At 35.0% G+C, this 14,442-nt stretch overlaps 1 pseudogene; it reads right to left on the bottom strand.

Moving 5' to 3' along the window:
• Window positions 1-253: 253 nt before the first annotated feature.
• LOC107529524 (inositol polyphosphate 1-phosphatase pseudogene) lies at window positions 254-8,523 on the bottom strand (annotated as a pseudogene).
• Between the last annotated feature and the right edge of the window lie 5,919 nt (window positions 8,524-14,442).

The following is a 14,442-nucleotide window of genomic DNA, read 5'->3' as shown; positions in this document are numbered from 1 at the left end:
AATACGCCAAGCACTCTCCGAGCTGAAATCTCGATTCCTACTGTTTTCTCAGTCTAGAGCACTCCTCCAACCCCCCTGCTATTTTTCTGTTCACTAACTCCTACTTAGACTTTAGGTTCCATACTAATACTTCAGAGAAGGCTTAACTGTGCTTCTGCACTGATCGGTTCTTATTCTATATGCCTGTATTATACTTTTTTCTTTTGTTTTGTAGTACTTCGTAAAATCTGTAATGATATAATTATTTCTGTGATTACTTGTTTATGGTTATTTCTTCCTCTGGACTGTGAGTTTCCAGGCGGAAGGGATCTTCGATCTTCACTGCATCCCCAGTAATGTGCTCAGTGTCTGGCACATAATAGACACTTGATTACACATAAAATAATAATTAAAAATACAAATATAACACCACTTAAAAGATATAAATATTTCTGAATAGTAATTGTGAGACATTCCCACATGCTAGATTCTGTTGGTACAGTTAAATAGACTTGCTCTTCTGCTGGAACTTATAGTCAGATGATTACCAGTACAAACAAATGTGGTACAAATTTATGAGGTAGTGTCCTACCTTGTGTGGTGGTATTAGGGCATTTATAGGTATGTAAGCTCCCTCTGGAGCATTAAGTCAATGTTTGTTAATTAAAATGAAAGCTATAAGAAAGAGCATATAACTGGCATTGTGAGAAGCTCCATCTAAAACAGAGTAAAGAAAATACGTGTAGTTAAAATTTATCATGTAATTCATAGGAACACAATAAAAAACTTAAAGCAGAGATACGATGAGTGTGTGTGAGTGTTAGAAAGACATTTTTGAACACGGATAAAGTCCTACTAATTCAAGGTTGGGCCACATCCCAGCAACATGAGACTCTCCTAGAGGTTGGGTAGAATGGGATATCTCAGGCCTACCCAGAAATACTGAGTTGGAATGCACATTTTAGGAAGATCCCAGTTTATTTTTATATACTTCTAAAGTTTGACAAGCATGGCTATAGAGGATGGACTAGAGGGAAGAAAAAATTAGAATTAAAAACAAATGAATGGGAAGTTATTTCAAAAGCACAGAGGCTTGAGGATAATAACAAGGAATAAGACATGAGGTCTAAATTAAGTACACCTGAAATACAATCTTTCCAAATTGAGTCCATGTCCAAAGACCCCATATTATTTCATTGTGTAGGGTCAAATATCATTATGCAAGTTTTTACTTTCTGTTCTTACCCCACCTACCTCCATGGAAAGGGGTGCTGATGCCATTACAAAAATTACCTTATCATTCTCAATGCTCCTGACCCTTGACTTTTGTCTTGCTCATGCTGTGCTTTGGGCCAGTGGGATACTCGCAGGCAAGAAAAAAGTGAATTTCAATACATTTGAATACTTGAGGTTGTTGTATTTTTTTCTTATGCCATTGCCAAGAGAAGAGCATGCTCTGGGTGGGCAGCTGGGATGGAAAAATAAAAAGACAGATACATAGAAGTGACCTTCAGATCTATTGTGGCTACTCTTAACCATTTTTTATTTCATGCCTACTTTCAGATAGTTTTCTTCAGGAATACAGGAGCAACACAGAAGTCTGTGGGGCATCTGAATGAACAGCATTTTTAGCATTAATTTGGGAATACTGACATTTTTTAAGTTTCCCATCAAAGAACATTTAATTTTATGTCCTTCAAAGATTTTATATTTTTTAGCATATGTTATGTAACATTGTTATTAAGCTTATTATAAATATTTTACAACTCTATGGATATCACAAACAATATCTTGTTTTATTAATACACATGGAGAAAAGCATTTTTATTATTTTATCTATTTATTTATTTATTTATTTATTTATTTAGCTACAAAAAGCTTTGTTGTTTTCATTTGGTCCAATGCATGGGAGAGGGCTCCAGGGTGGCTGAAAGTCTGCCTAGTGGTTTCAGGGAGAGGCTTAGGCAGAAACCAGGCACCAGGGGAATGCAGCGTCACTTCTGTCCCACACTATTGCCAACAGCCCCTGAAAGGCCTGAAGATCCAAAGTGGTGGGACATGGACTCCCCTTCTTGATGGAAAAATCTTGAACAAACTGGTAGACATGTTTCGAAACTGCCAAAGACCATTAGGTAAGCTATAGTAATGAAGATTTTACTTGACCTTATAAGTAAGTTTTTATAGAGGTTTTTTATAATTAAAATTTTTACAGAAATCTTAAAAAAATAAACTTCATAATGGCCTAAATTAAGGAGCACAAGAAAGAAAAGATTATATATATGCATATCTTACCTGGTGCTCTTTGAGATAAGGAATATTAGTAGTAGTTAAACTTACAATTAAGTGTTTAAATTACGGGATCCAAATTGGATTACAACTGGAATTGGAAAAGGGTCAATATAATTTATATATATTTGATCACTGGAGCTTTGAGTCTCTTGCTGGAGAAAGGATGATCATGTGTTCATTTGTACACGAAGTGTAGTTAAAACCTGCATTGTTTTATTGCTGTGGTTCAGAAGTTAGATACAAATAGGAAGGAGTTTATTGATACCAATAGAGATATGCTAGCATATTATCTTTTGGAACTGTTGAATTCTCCTGTTGTTTTTTTAAATCCTCACCTCAGGATATTTTTCTCTCATTGCATTTCAGAAAGGGTGGAAGGAAGAGAGAGAGAGAGAGAGAGAGAGAGAGGCAGAGAGAGAAACACCGATGTGAGAGAGACACATCGATTGGTTGCCTCCAGCAGGAGCTGGGACTGGGGCCTGGGGTAGAGCCTGCAACCGAGGTACATGCCCGAGGTCAGAGTCGAACCCAGGACCACTGAGCCAAACCCTTCTTATGCTTTTTCCTGAAGAGCAAGAGAGAAGCTAGACAATCACAGTCCCTAGGTTGCTCTGTAAGCAGTTACAGCTGTGGTTCCACTGGTGAGAGAGATCTGTGGATTTGGAAGACAGGGCAGAAGCTGAAAGCGTCCTTAGACGGGAGCTGGAGACAACTGCGTGGAAGCTGGGAAGTGCACTTTGCAGTAGCTTCTGGGCGAATATCCCCATCAGTGCTGTTACAGTCTGGGAAGAGTTTGTGCTTCCAGATTTCTGGGTTTAACACTGTTTCAGTACCTTTACCCTCCAGCCTACCAGTCATTGCAAACGCCTCCGATGCCCTGTGTTAAATTCTTTATCACTGAGGTCAATGAAAATAATTTATAATTGTTCTGGTATACCCTTGCATGAGTAAATGCAAAACAACATATTTCAAAACCTGATAGTAGCATTTACCATTTATGAGGCTATCAGTGATGTTTTCCATTATGACTTTTTCTCAGTTCCACCAGAAAGGCTTAGAACATATAACTGACACATAATTAAACAACACAAAATAATTTAAACATAATAAACTCATCTGAACATCTCAACATTTTAGTCTATTATCTATTATCTAGCTATTATTTATTCATACGTTTCTTACCTATATTTCCCTTTTACTTCTTCTAAATGTTTCTTTTTAAAAAAAAAAAAAATATGTCTATTGATTTCAGAGACAGGAAGGGAGAGGAAGAGAGATAGAAACATCAGTGATGAGATCATCGTCATTGATAAGCTGCCTCCTGCACGCTCCCGACTGGGGATGGAGCCCATAACCCGGGCCTGTGCCCTGACCGGGAATCAAAGCTTGATCTCCCGGATCCTAGGTCGATGCTCCACCGCTGAGCCACACCGGCCTGGCCAAATGTTTCTTTTTATCTAAATGAATATATGTGAAAATTAATTAATTAATTGTTAAGTGAATTTTAATCTTGCTTTATATAATTAAGGCATATATATTTCTAATTATATACTCTTAAAATAACTTATTTATAAATATAATCTCTAGAATATGAAAGATATACATACAAAAAAACTTTCTGTGAGGACAAACTGTACACCTTTTACAGAAACAAAATACATAATGGAGGATTAAAGTTTCTGAGATTAAAGTTATTATATCAAATATCCCATGATAACTGTGTTCCAGCAATGTCCCCAAACTGTATTTGGTGAAGAAATTCTGCTAAACTCTTCATCTTAGAAAAGGCTGACATAGGATGTTTGATCAGAGCTGTCAAGCATTCTAAATAATTAGCAGAACAGATTCATTTATTTTCATTTTTTTAAACTACTTACACTGATGTCAACACTATCCAAAGTCATCACATAATCACTGTGCTGTGGAAATAAAGTCAAATGCATCATTAAATGTGTTGATCAGCAACTGTTAGTGTGAGAAAAGAGAAGTATTATAGGGAGAAAGACCAGCTGCTTTCTCAGAGAGATACAGAGAGAAAGCAAGAGGGAGAGGGAGAGAGAGAAAGCGGGTTTATTTATTGAACATGTGGTGTTCCTAGGAGGAAACTAAAGACGTATCTTAATATGCAAATATCTTAATATGTGTAAGTATCCTAATACAATTATCATTTACATAGTGCATATAAAATGTTAATTTGCTATCAAAGCTCATTCCTTAACCCAATGAAGTCATTAAAGTATGAAATTCCATAATCATATGCAGTCTCACATTCTCTGCATATGATTATGAAATAACAGCCCGAGATTCATTAGCTTACAATTCTGCTACTCATTTTCATCAATCTGAAGTCTCAACTGAGAGATGATATTTTACTCTCACTACTATGTCAATCTGGAATCTCTTCAGGAATAAATTAAATTAAAATTACAAAGCCTTATTGAATCAAATAATTTATGGTATATTAATTAGTATCAAATTAAAATTAAACTGTCTTTGTCTTTTGCAAATATTAATTATAACTGAGCCTTCTTTGCTTGGGATTTTAAAAATCAAAATTTTCCCTGTACTTCAAAACCAGAACAGGAAGGAGAAACGTTAACAAAGTGTCACTGCATGAAATAAAATCTTGTTTTGGGGACAAAAATGACGTCGGTGTCCTTTGCTAATCTGATGCACTTAACAATAAAATAATGTATTATTGTTAAATTCAATGTTTATCCCATAAAATTATATTCTATATTGGTATTCAAAACTTTTCTCAAATGTCAGTCTTATTTGGGCACTTAGTCTGACAGAGGTGATATTGTGCATTCAACAAATCATTTTCTTTTTGCCCTGGCCATGCAGAAAAAGTGCCTTGTCTACACTTCAGGGCTGTCAGGGCCATGTGACAACTCTAGAGATTTGAATGTGGATATAAATCATATTTACCAATTCTATGCCCTGAAATCTCCATAGAATTATCCATGGTCTTGTCCAGCCTACCCACTTCTTTCAGATGGATGATATCAGGGTAACCTTGAAGCCATGTGCTGACAATGGCAGACTGAAGTGTAGATGACACCTGTTCCTTGAATAATGGCATGGAGAAGAGTCATCTTCCCTCCCCCCCCCCCCCCAACCACAGTGGGCTATGCAGTGAGTGAGTAATACATGTTCATTGCACAAAGAACCTTGACATTTATCTATTAGGAGTAGTTCACGTTAAATACTTCACTACAGGGATCCTAATTAGAACACATGCAGACAGATATTTGCTATCACTCTATATGGTAATAGTATAGCTGACTGACCATACTTTAAAATAAAACATTAATTTAATAATAGTAACAAATTTATCTATAACATTTACCCTTTCTCGAATTTATCAGAAGTTCCTTAACAAGCATAACACATATTGATTTAATCACTAACAAAAATGAATTTCAGAGAAGTTAGGGGCTACTTCAATGTCATATTTTTCAGTAAGGCACATCTCATTTTGTTACACTTGCTCTATCACTCATATACGGCATTTTTTACAAACTGAAGGTTTCTGACAACCCTGCATTGAGCAAGTCTACTGGCATCATTTTTCCAGCAGCATTTGCTTACTTTGTGTCTCTGTATCACATTTTGGTAGTTCTCACAATATTCCAAACTTCTTCATTATTATATTTCTTATGGTTATATGTAATTAGTAATCTTTGAATAATTACAATTATTATTGTAATGGATTTGGGATGTCATAAACCATGCTCATATAGGATGGTGAACTTAGCTGATAAATGTTGTGTGTGTTCTGACTTCTCAGCCAACTGACTGTTCCCCCTTCTTTTTTCCTCTCTTCTGGCCTCTCTATTTTCTGAGACACAAAAATGTTGAAATTAGGTGATCATGAGCTGGTGTGCCTGTGGGTGCTGTCTTCTGTTGTGTGTGTGTTTGGGGGGGAGGGGAGCATGTGACATACCCTGCAGAGTTTCCAGTGTAGGCATGAGTATCCCTTTGACCATTGCCAATTCCAGTGAGACTTTGACTAGAAGCAAGTGAGCTTAGCATGTTTTCAAGTGGGGGGCCAGGATGGGCTTGCCAGAGTGGGGAGTGAAGGTCTCATGGTGTGTTATGACCAGATGCTAAACGACCAAATACATGTCACCTGTATATGGATGACATACCTCCCTATATATTTGGCTGAATAGCCCCTGTGGAGCATTTCACAGTGATACTGGCTCCTAAATTTGGTGTTCAAACTACATTTTGAATGGGCATTTTTAATATAAATTTGTGGCATGTAAAAATATTTGAATAAAGGAAATTCGATTAAGAAAAAGCACACTTTTTACTTTTCCACTATTAAGGTTTTCACACAATGGTGAACATTCAGAAATGGGAGAAGAGGAGTAAAAAAGCATAAACTTCCAGTTATAAAATAAATAAGTCTTGGGATTTGATGTACAGCCTGGTGACTATATTCAATAATACTGTATTGTACATTAGGAAGTTGCTAAGAGAGTAGATCTTAAAAGGTCTCATCTCAAGCAAAACAAAACTATTTATGGTGACAGATGTTAAACAGACTTATTGTGGTGAACATTTCCTAATATATACAAACACCAAATCATTAAGTTGTATATCCAAAACCACCATAATATTAAATGTCAATTTTATCTCAATTTATAAAGAGGATACCACACATCTATTTTATTACTGTACAGCCTTCAATTGTTAAAATTAGCATTATGAACACATAATGGGAAAATGTCCCTCAAAAGAGGAAGGCAATATTGACCATCAATAGCACAAAGATAGAAGATGTGGGAAATAGTTTCACAGTTAGGTTTATGAGTACCTGAGGAGAGGGGTTATTATTATTTTTTTTTAAAACATACCTTTATTGATTTCAGAGAGAGGAAAGGAAGGAGGAGAGAGAGAGACAGAAACATCAATGATGAGAGAGTCATTGATCGAGCCCACAACCCGGGCATGTGCCCTGACCGGGAATCGAACCCCGATCTCCTGGATCCTGGGTCGATGCTCAGCCGCTGAGCCATGCCCGGCCGGGCGAGAGGGGTTATTATTATATGTACCAGCAGATATAAGATTTTGGATGAAGAGGCTCAGGAAGGTCTGCAGCTGCTTCCTGATCTGTATAATTTGTCTTCTCTCGCTGGCTCATGGAATTACTCCAGTGGTGCCATTGTTTTGCGAGTGGCACACCAACTTTGGCAAGTCAAGCCCTGTTTCTAGATTTCCTTCTAAGTATTTTAAATCTAGCATTTCCCCACTGTACTCCTGGGTATCGCATGAGTGGCACAAGAGTCCCACTTGAAAGTAGTATCTTCTGAAAAGATGTGAATGTCAACAAGACTTTGGAAAAAGCAAAGGGTCCTGTAAGCAGCCCTGGCTGCCCGGAACATGTTGTCTCCACCAACATGTGAAAATGGGACTTTGATAGTCTCCTTCTCACTTGTACTAATGATCGCTAAAAGCTGGTGGGCAAATTCTACCTCACAGCTGGTGCTTTCAGTTAGCTGGCTCTGTGTTGCTTTGCTGTTTCTTTTAGAGTTGGAGGGATGAAATGAATGGGTATCGGTTCCTACAGAGGAAAGACCCCAGTAGCAATGTCCTTTCCAACTGAGGGTGATCAGATCATGTGATACAAAAGGTTGCTAATGACTACCATCAGGGGCACCTTTGTCTGTATGTCATAGACACCAGTTACATTGGTGACTAACTGAAGTTCACATCAGAAGATGCCTTGGTTGGATTGAATGTCAGTAGAACCGTTTTTTATACACTAATAAGCTGAATGTATGGGGTCCATCCAGATTCCCAAAATGCCCTGTGGAATGTTGATCTGTGCTGGATCCAGACTTGGGTCGGTAAAGGTGACATCCTGATGAACAACCTTGGCTAATGCTTCATATGCCAACTTATTGCCATTAAGGACTTTGCTAAGAAGCTCTACTGTTTCTTTCTTTGTTGGACACAGTCTCAAGGTAACCTTTACTCCTAAATCATTAGTAAACTCATTAGAGTTGTCTCCCACAATATTTTTTTCCAAGGTTGGAAACTTGTTCTTCATATTCTCTTTCATAACTTCCTACACTAGTATATCAGTGAGGATCTTGAAACCAACAGTGAACTTCTGATTTATTTCTCCATCTTTCTTTTCTTCTATCAGCAACTGGAAGAGTGATTCCTGCTGCCTGAATGCCCGGAGATGCTGGCAGCTTTCTCAGAGATAAGAAGCAGCTCCTGGAGGATAGATGACATTTCTGAACCTTGCTTTTCAATTGCAGCTGCTCGTGGAATCGGCACCCACCCACTGGGCCTTTAGAATTCTGGAACCTAGAAGTGCAAAACCGAGGTGTCAGCCCACTTGATTTCTTCTGAAACCACTCTCCTTGGTTTCTTGCTGTGTCATTGAACCTTCCTTTGTGCAGGCCTTTTTTAAAAGTTGTTTTTTGTTTTGTTCTTGCTTTTCTATTTTCTTAATTATTAAGGTAACTTTTAAGCCCAAACCAAGAAATTAAAGGTTAAAAAAAATAACAAAAGAAAAATCTCCAAACTGTATAATAAAAACCTGGATGTGCAGGTAGATGTGTGTGTTTTGGGAAAGGCAGAGGCAGACAGATGATTGGCCATCGAGGATAAAGCAGAAGTGTTGAAGTTGTCCTCACTAATGAAAGAACACTATGATTCTCCTTGTATTTGCAACTTCTATAAACATCCTATAAATTAAATAGTTTAAAATTTTTTAAGTTTTTTATGATGCTTCCAAAAATTTAAGAATATCTAAGCAATATTCCAGGTAAGTAAATTATTTAAAATATGCTCATGTTAGTTTAATTTTAGCATTTTTATAACATGTATAGCAATAAAAGAAAATATTATTTGTGTATTATGTACATTTTGGTCTCAAAGTTGTAAATAAAACATACAGAGGATTAATTTTCACGACAATCAGTTTTGTAACAATTCTAATATTTGGACAGAGATTGAAATAGTAAATAGAATTATTGTAAAAAATGTAAGAACATTTTTTATCATGTAAAAACATGATAATAAACATGCTGTACCTTAACATGATGAATATTAAACATTATTATCTAGGAAGATTAATTCTAGGGATAAATTATGTATTCTAAGTTATGATCAAGAATCCACTAAATATCTTGGATATAAATACCAGGAACCATGTATGAGGAAATGGAGAAATATATATATATATTTTAATTCCTATTTGACTAGATTAAGGAAGAACTAGGCAAAGAGGGAAAACATGCTGTGTGTGTAAAATTAAATATTCTAATTTGGTGTGCTTTCCTAAGAAAAGTTATAATATGGTAAATACATCATTAGGACACTTATTGATACTGTGCAAATCATAAGAATTTAATTCCCATAAAAAGTAGCACCAGGTATCATTTCAAACATTTTAAAAAACATCTTCCCAATGTTCTTACTTACAGATGGTTGCTAAGAAAACAAAGGCAATTAAATTAATAAATTAAAACATTTACACCATGGAATACTATGCAGCTATAAAAAAAAGAAGAATCTCTTACCTTTTTGCGACAGCATGGGGGGACCTAGAGAGTATTATGTTAAATTAAATAAGCCAGTCAGAGAAAGACAAGTATTACGTGATCTCATTTATATATAGAATATAATGAACAAAATAAGCTGATAAACAAAATAGATCTAGAGACATGGAAGCATGGAACAGATGGACAAATCTCAGAGGAAAGTGGGCAGGGGGGACAGGAAGAGATTAACCAAAGAGCTTATACACCTATATGCATAACCCATGGACACAGACAGTAGTGGGGATGGGGGCAGGGTAGAGGGGGATTAAAGAGGGGAAAAAGGGAACATCTGTAATACTTTCAACAGTACAGATAAATTAAAAAAAAACAAATTTGACTTATTGAATTTAAGTTTAAATTTCAAAGTGAATTATATTTTTCTGGCATCATAAAATAAATTTCAGACATTTAAATTTTCACTGAATAAATTAGTACAACTATAATAAACTTTACTTCTCTCTGGCTAGGTATTCTTATCAAAAAAAGGACATTTACACCATGGAATACTATGCAGCTATAAAGAAGAAGGATCTCCTACACTTTGGGACAGTATGAAAGGACCTGGAGAGTATTATGCTAAGTGAAATAAGCCAGGGAGAGAAAGACAAATATCACATGGTCTCACTTATATGTGGAATCTAAAGAACATAATAAACTGATGAACAGAATAGATTCAGTGACATGGAAGCATGGATCAGACAAACAAATATCAGAGGGAAATAGGAGGGCGGGTAGGTGGAGGGGGAGAGATTAACCAAAGACTCTATATGCATCTGTGCATAACCCACAGACACAGACAATAGTGTGGGGAAGGCCTGGGGTGAGGAGTGGGTGCGGGGTGGAAGGAGTCAATGGGGAAAAAAGGGACATCTATAATACTTTCGACAATAAAATAAAAAACAAAAAAGATTGAATTAAAAAAAAGGATTGCATTATACTAGCTTTTAATGTTCTTACAAAGAATGGAAACCATTTGGCATACATAATCACAAGAGATTTGATGAAAGAATATGGATTATTATTTAGCTATTCTCCAAATCAACAAAACTAATGTATTATATAAATAACAAATAAAAAGACAAATATAGAAGTTATTTAAATATGGAAGTTATATAAAATGAAGTTAAGGGCTTCACTTGCACTGAAACCATTTGCAGTAATAAGAAACTAAGATATGATTTAACTTTCTCAATCTTATTTGTTTCATTATAAATTCAAAAGCCAGGTAAAATACACTGCACAGAGAGTAAATAAAATATTATCCAAAAAAAGTATATAACATTTGATTAAGCCATGTTATAAAATTTATCCAACATGTATACACTTAAACCCAACAGAGATGGTTAAAGTCAGTTTAAATTAATTGCTATAGTATTACTAGAATAAAAAGGGTCATAAAACAAACTGTATATTATGAGAGTTAAATTTAATCAGATAATAGAAGACTTTGAATGTCATGCAAAAAAACATTTGCTTCCTTTGGAAGGCAAGAAGGTAACAATCATTTTAATGACTTGAAATACCCATTTAAAAGTTTGAAAAATAATTTCTTCACATAGATGATTAATACATTGAAGCAGTAAGGGAAATGGCAGAAATGTCTTTGAAAAGAAGAGTTCAGTAGTATAGATCTGACTTAGGCAAGGTCAACAATTTCAGGGTAACTGAGAACTAATAGTAAAAAGTATATGTGTTTCTGCCAAAAGTGCCATTTATTAACTCATCAAGTCCTTGAGGAGCTGCCTTTCCCAGGAAATGTACTGTGTCGTTGCCTGTATGATAAGGAGACAGCATTCCCTTGGCCTAAAATTTGCTTACAGAAAAGGGAAAAAACAAACGCTGATTGCTATTGTTATAACACAGTGGTTCTCAAATTATTCACTCATAGGGACACTTCACAATCTTAGTGTCCAAAGTATTTTTATTCAGATGGTAGATCTATTACCATTTATAACATTAAAAATTAAATCTGAAAAAGTATTAGTTCCCTAAATAACAATAATAGAACCATTGCATAAATAACACACTTTCCAAAACAAAATAAAAAGAATGACATTGTTTTATATTTTAGCAAATTTCCTTAATAATTGACAATGAAAGCAACTGGCTTCGCAGGTCCTCTTGCACTCAGTCCGTGGCGGTATCACTCGCTTTGTAGCCATTTGAAAAACCTACTACACACTCATGTGAGTGAAAAATAATTATCCAGAGAACGGCTTGACCTGGGGAGTCCCTGGAAGTTTCTTTGGAGTTGAATTAGAGAGCCATTACTGTAAAATATACTATAATAATACTATGAAAGGAAACACTGACTCTCAGGAGATTGGTTAACTGTTTTGTAACCTAGATAGAGGTAGGAAAAATGACTTTATTTAGAACGAGTCAGTGCAAGCTGATATCTTGGACAACCTCACACTACTTGCCGCTCCATTCTCAAACTCCATGGTTAGTAGTGGTAAGTCCTGTATTGTCTGAAGTGGGAGCATGATTCATTACCTAAACTAGGAACCCTCATCGAGCACCTTCCTTACATTGATGGACATGGTTATATGTTTGGTTGCCACCCTATAGCCTGTTTAATTCTTATAGAGGTAATTAAGTTTATAGCGGAAGGATTTGAGACTTGACAAAATGACCAGCTGAACTACAATCTGCCCCAAGTTTCTTGTAGCTCTGGGTAGACAGTGAATAAAGATTTTGTAAAGATCATCCTCTAAAGTACCCTACCAAAATCTGTTTTGTTTTGTTTTTTAGTAGAATCTTGAAAAGACCATTTTCTTATTAGTTAAAGATTAAATTAATTATATTTGAAACTCTTTCCTCTCATTTCCATGGAATTATTAGTAAAAATTATGCAACTACACTGGAATGTAATATAGTTATCTATCATTCAGTTATTTCTCAACCATGCTAATTAGTGATTAATTTTCTTAATAACTTTTAGAACATATTGTTTTGGCATTATATGTCTTTATTTTTGTATATGCCTACTAGTTCTAATATAAATTAACTTTATTTGACATATCACTTAATAAGAAAAGAATTGATCTGTTGACCAAGACTAAAAATAATCATGAATATAGCAAGATTAGATACTGTACCAATTTTAATAAAGTAAAATATTTAGCTGCTAAAGTACAATTGCTGCCTACATTTTGAATAAAGTATTTTGCAATCATGTGAATCAGAAGGATGCTTGATATCTCTGGACTGGTAGAAGTTGAATATTGGAGACAAATTACTCTTAGAAATAATAATATGAATAAAACTTTGTAATGATATATGGGGATAATTAAGCTTATTTTAAATAATTTCATTAATAATATAAAATGACTTCTGTTCATGCCTTTCCTACTACATCATTAAATATTATTGAGTTAGGTCCTGACATTTTACTCAGAATTATGTTTCTGGCATTTAAGTATTCAGCTCTAAATGTTAAGGATGTCAATTATATAAGCATCCATCTTTTTCACTATGGTCTCCCATCAAACATTAATGGAAGAAGTGTTAATTCATTTCCAGTCGTCTCAAATATCTGCCCTGAAGAAGGTTGAGACTCTACAAGTGCTCTGACAACCTCTGGTAAGTAATTACTTTGAAAAATATTTTAGTAAATTCAACTCACACCCAGAGGCATTTTAAATTATATGTCATTAAAAAGTAATGTTTTCTCAAATGACAAGGTCATGCCAAAAAGCAAAACTATGCTCTATTTTTATCTGAAACATTCTAACTCCAATAAAAAATGTTACAACTTATACTTCAAACAGGAGGGATAAGCTGTGCTACACTGAGAAACGTAGTGACCAAGGTAAGTTGTTCTATATATGCCAACAATAAATCAGTACTATGGTATAACTCTATGTGACAAAATGGTCCCATTTGGTGAAGAGTAGGATAGTGCACATTTTCATATAAATTGGGCCAAAAATGTACTGGAATTAAGCTGTCTACCTAACATCTCCTCCTGACATTTCCACAGTTTCCTCTTTCTTGCAGATATATAATTTCTAACTATGAGGGTGACACAAACTCTGAAATGAAAAAGGTAATCTTTCTGAAAAAAAGATGGTTCTGGATAATTGTATGTCCATAAAAAAAATTTGAATGGTAACATTAACAAACTCACTTTCAGGTATACAGTAGACATAATATGAAAGGCAAAGCAATAAAAATCCTAGAAGAAAATTCAGGAGACTATTTTTTATGGCCTTGGTTAGGGAAACATTTCTTTAAAGAGACCTAGAATTTGAGAATAAATATATTTGGTTACCATGAAACTAAGAAACTGCTTATTAAAAGACATTATTAAGAAAATGAAAAGGCCAAACACAGAGTGGGTGAATATGTTTTTAATATGTAGATCCAACAAAAATACATACCTTGAATATGAAAAGCAAAAGAGAAATAAATGAATGTGAAAAAAGACAGGTACCTCACAAAAGTTTATAATCCAATAAACATGAAACAGTATTCAACTAAATTAGTGATGTAACAGCATGGATGAAACTCAAAATATAATATGAAAAAATGGAGGTTAGATACATGAAAAGCCATGTTTTCTTTGATATACAGTTCAAAAGATAAGCAAAATCAATCT

This window comes from Miniopterus natalensis, chromosome 1, assembly GCF_054644295.1.
Source record: "Miniopterus natalensis isolate mMinNat1 chromosome 1, mMinNat1.hap1, whole genome shotgun sequence".
Taxonomy (NCBI): domain Eukaryota; kingdom Metazoa; phylum Chordata; class Mammalia; order Chiroptera; family Miniopteridae; genus Miniopterus; species Miniopterus natalensis.
The sequence above is the reverse complement of the archived record's forward strand: the minus strand, read 5'-3'. Positions and strand labels throughout refer to the sequence as shown.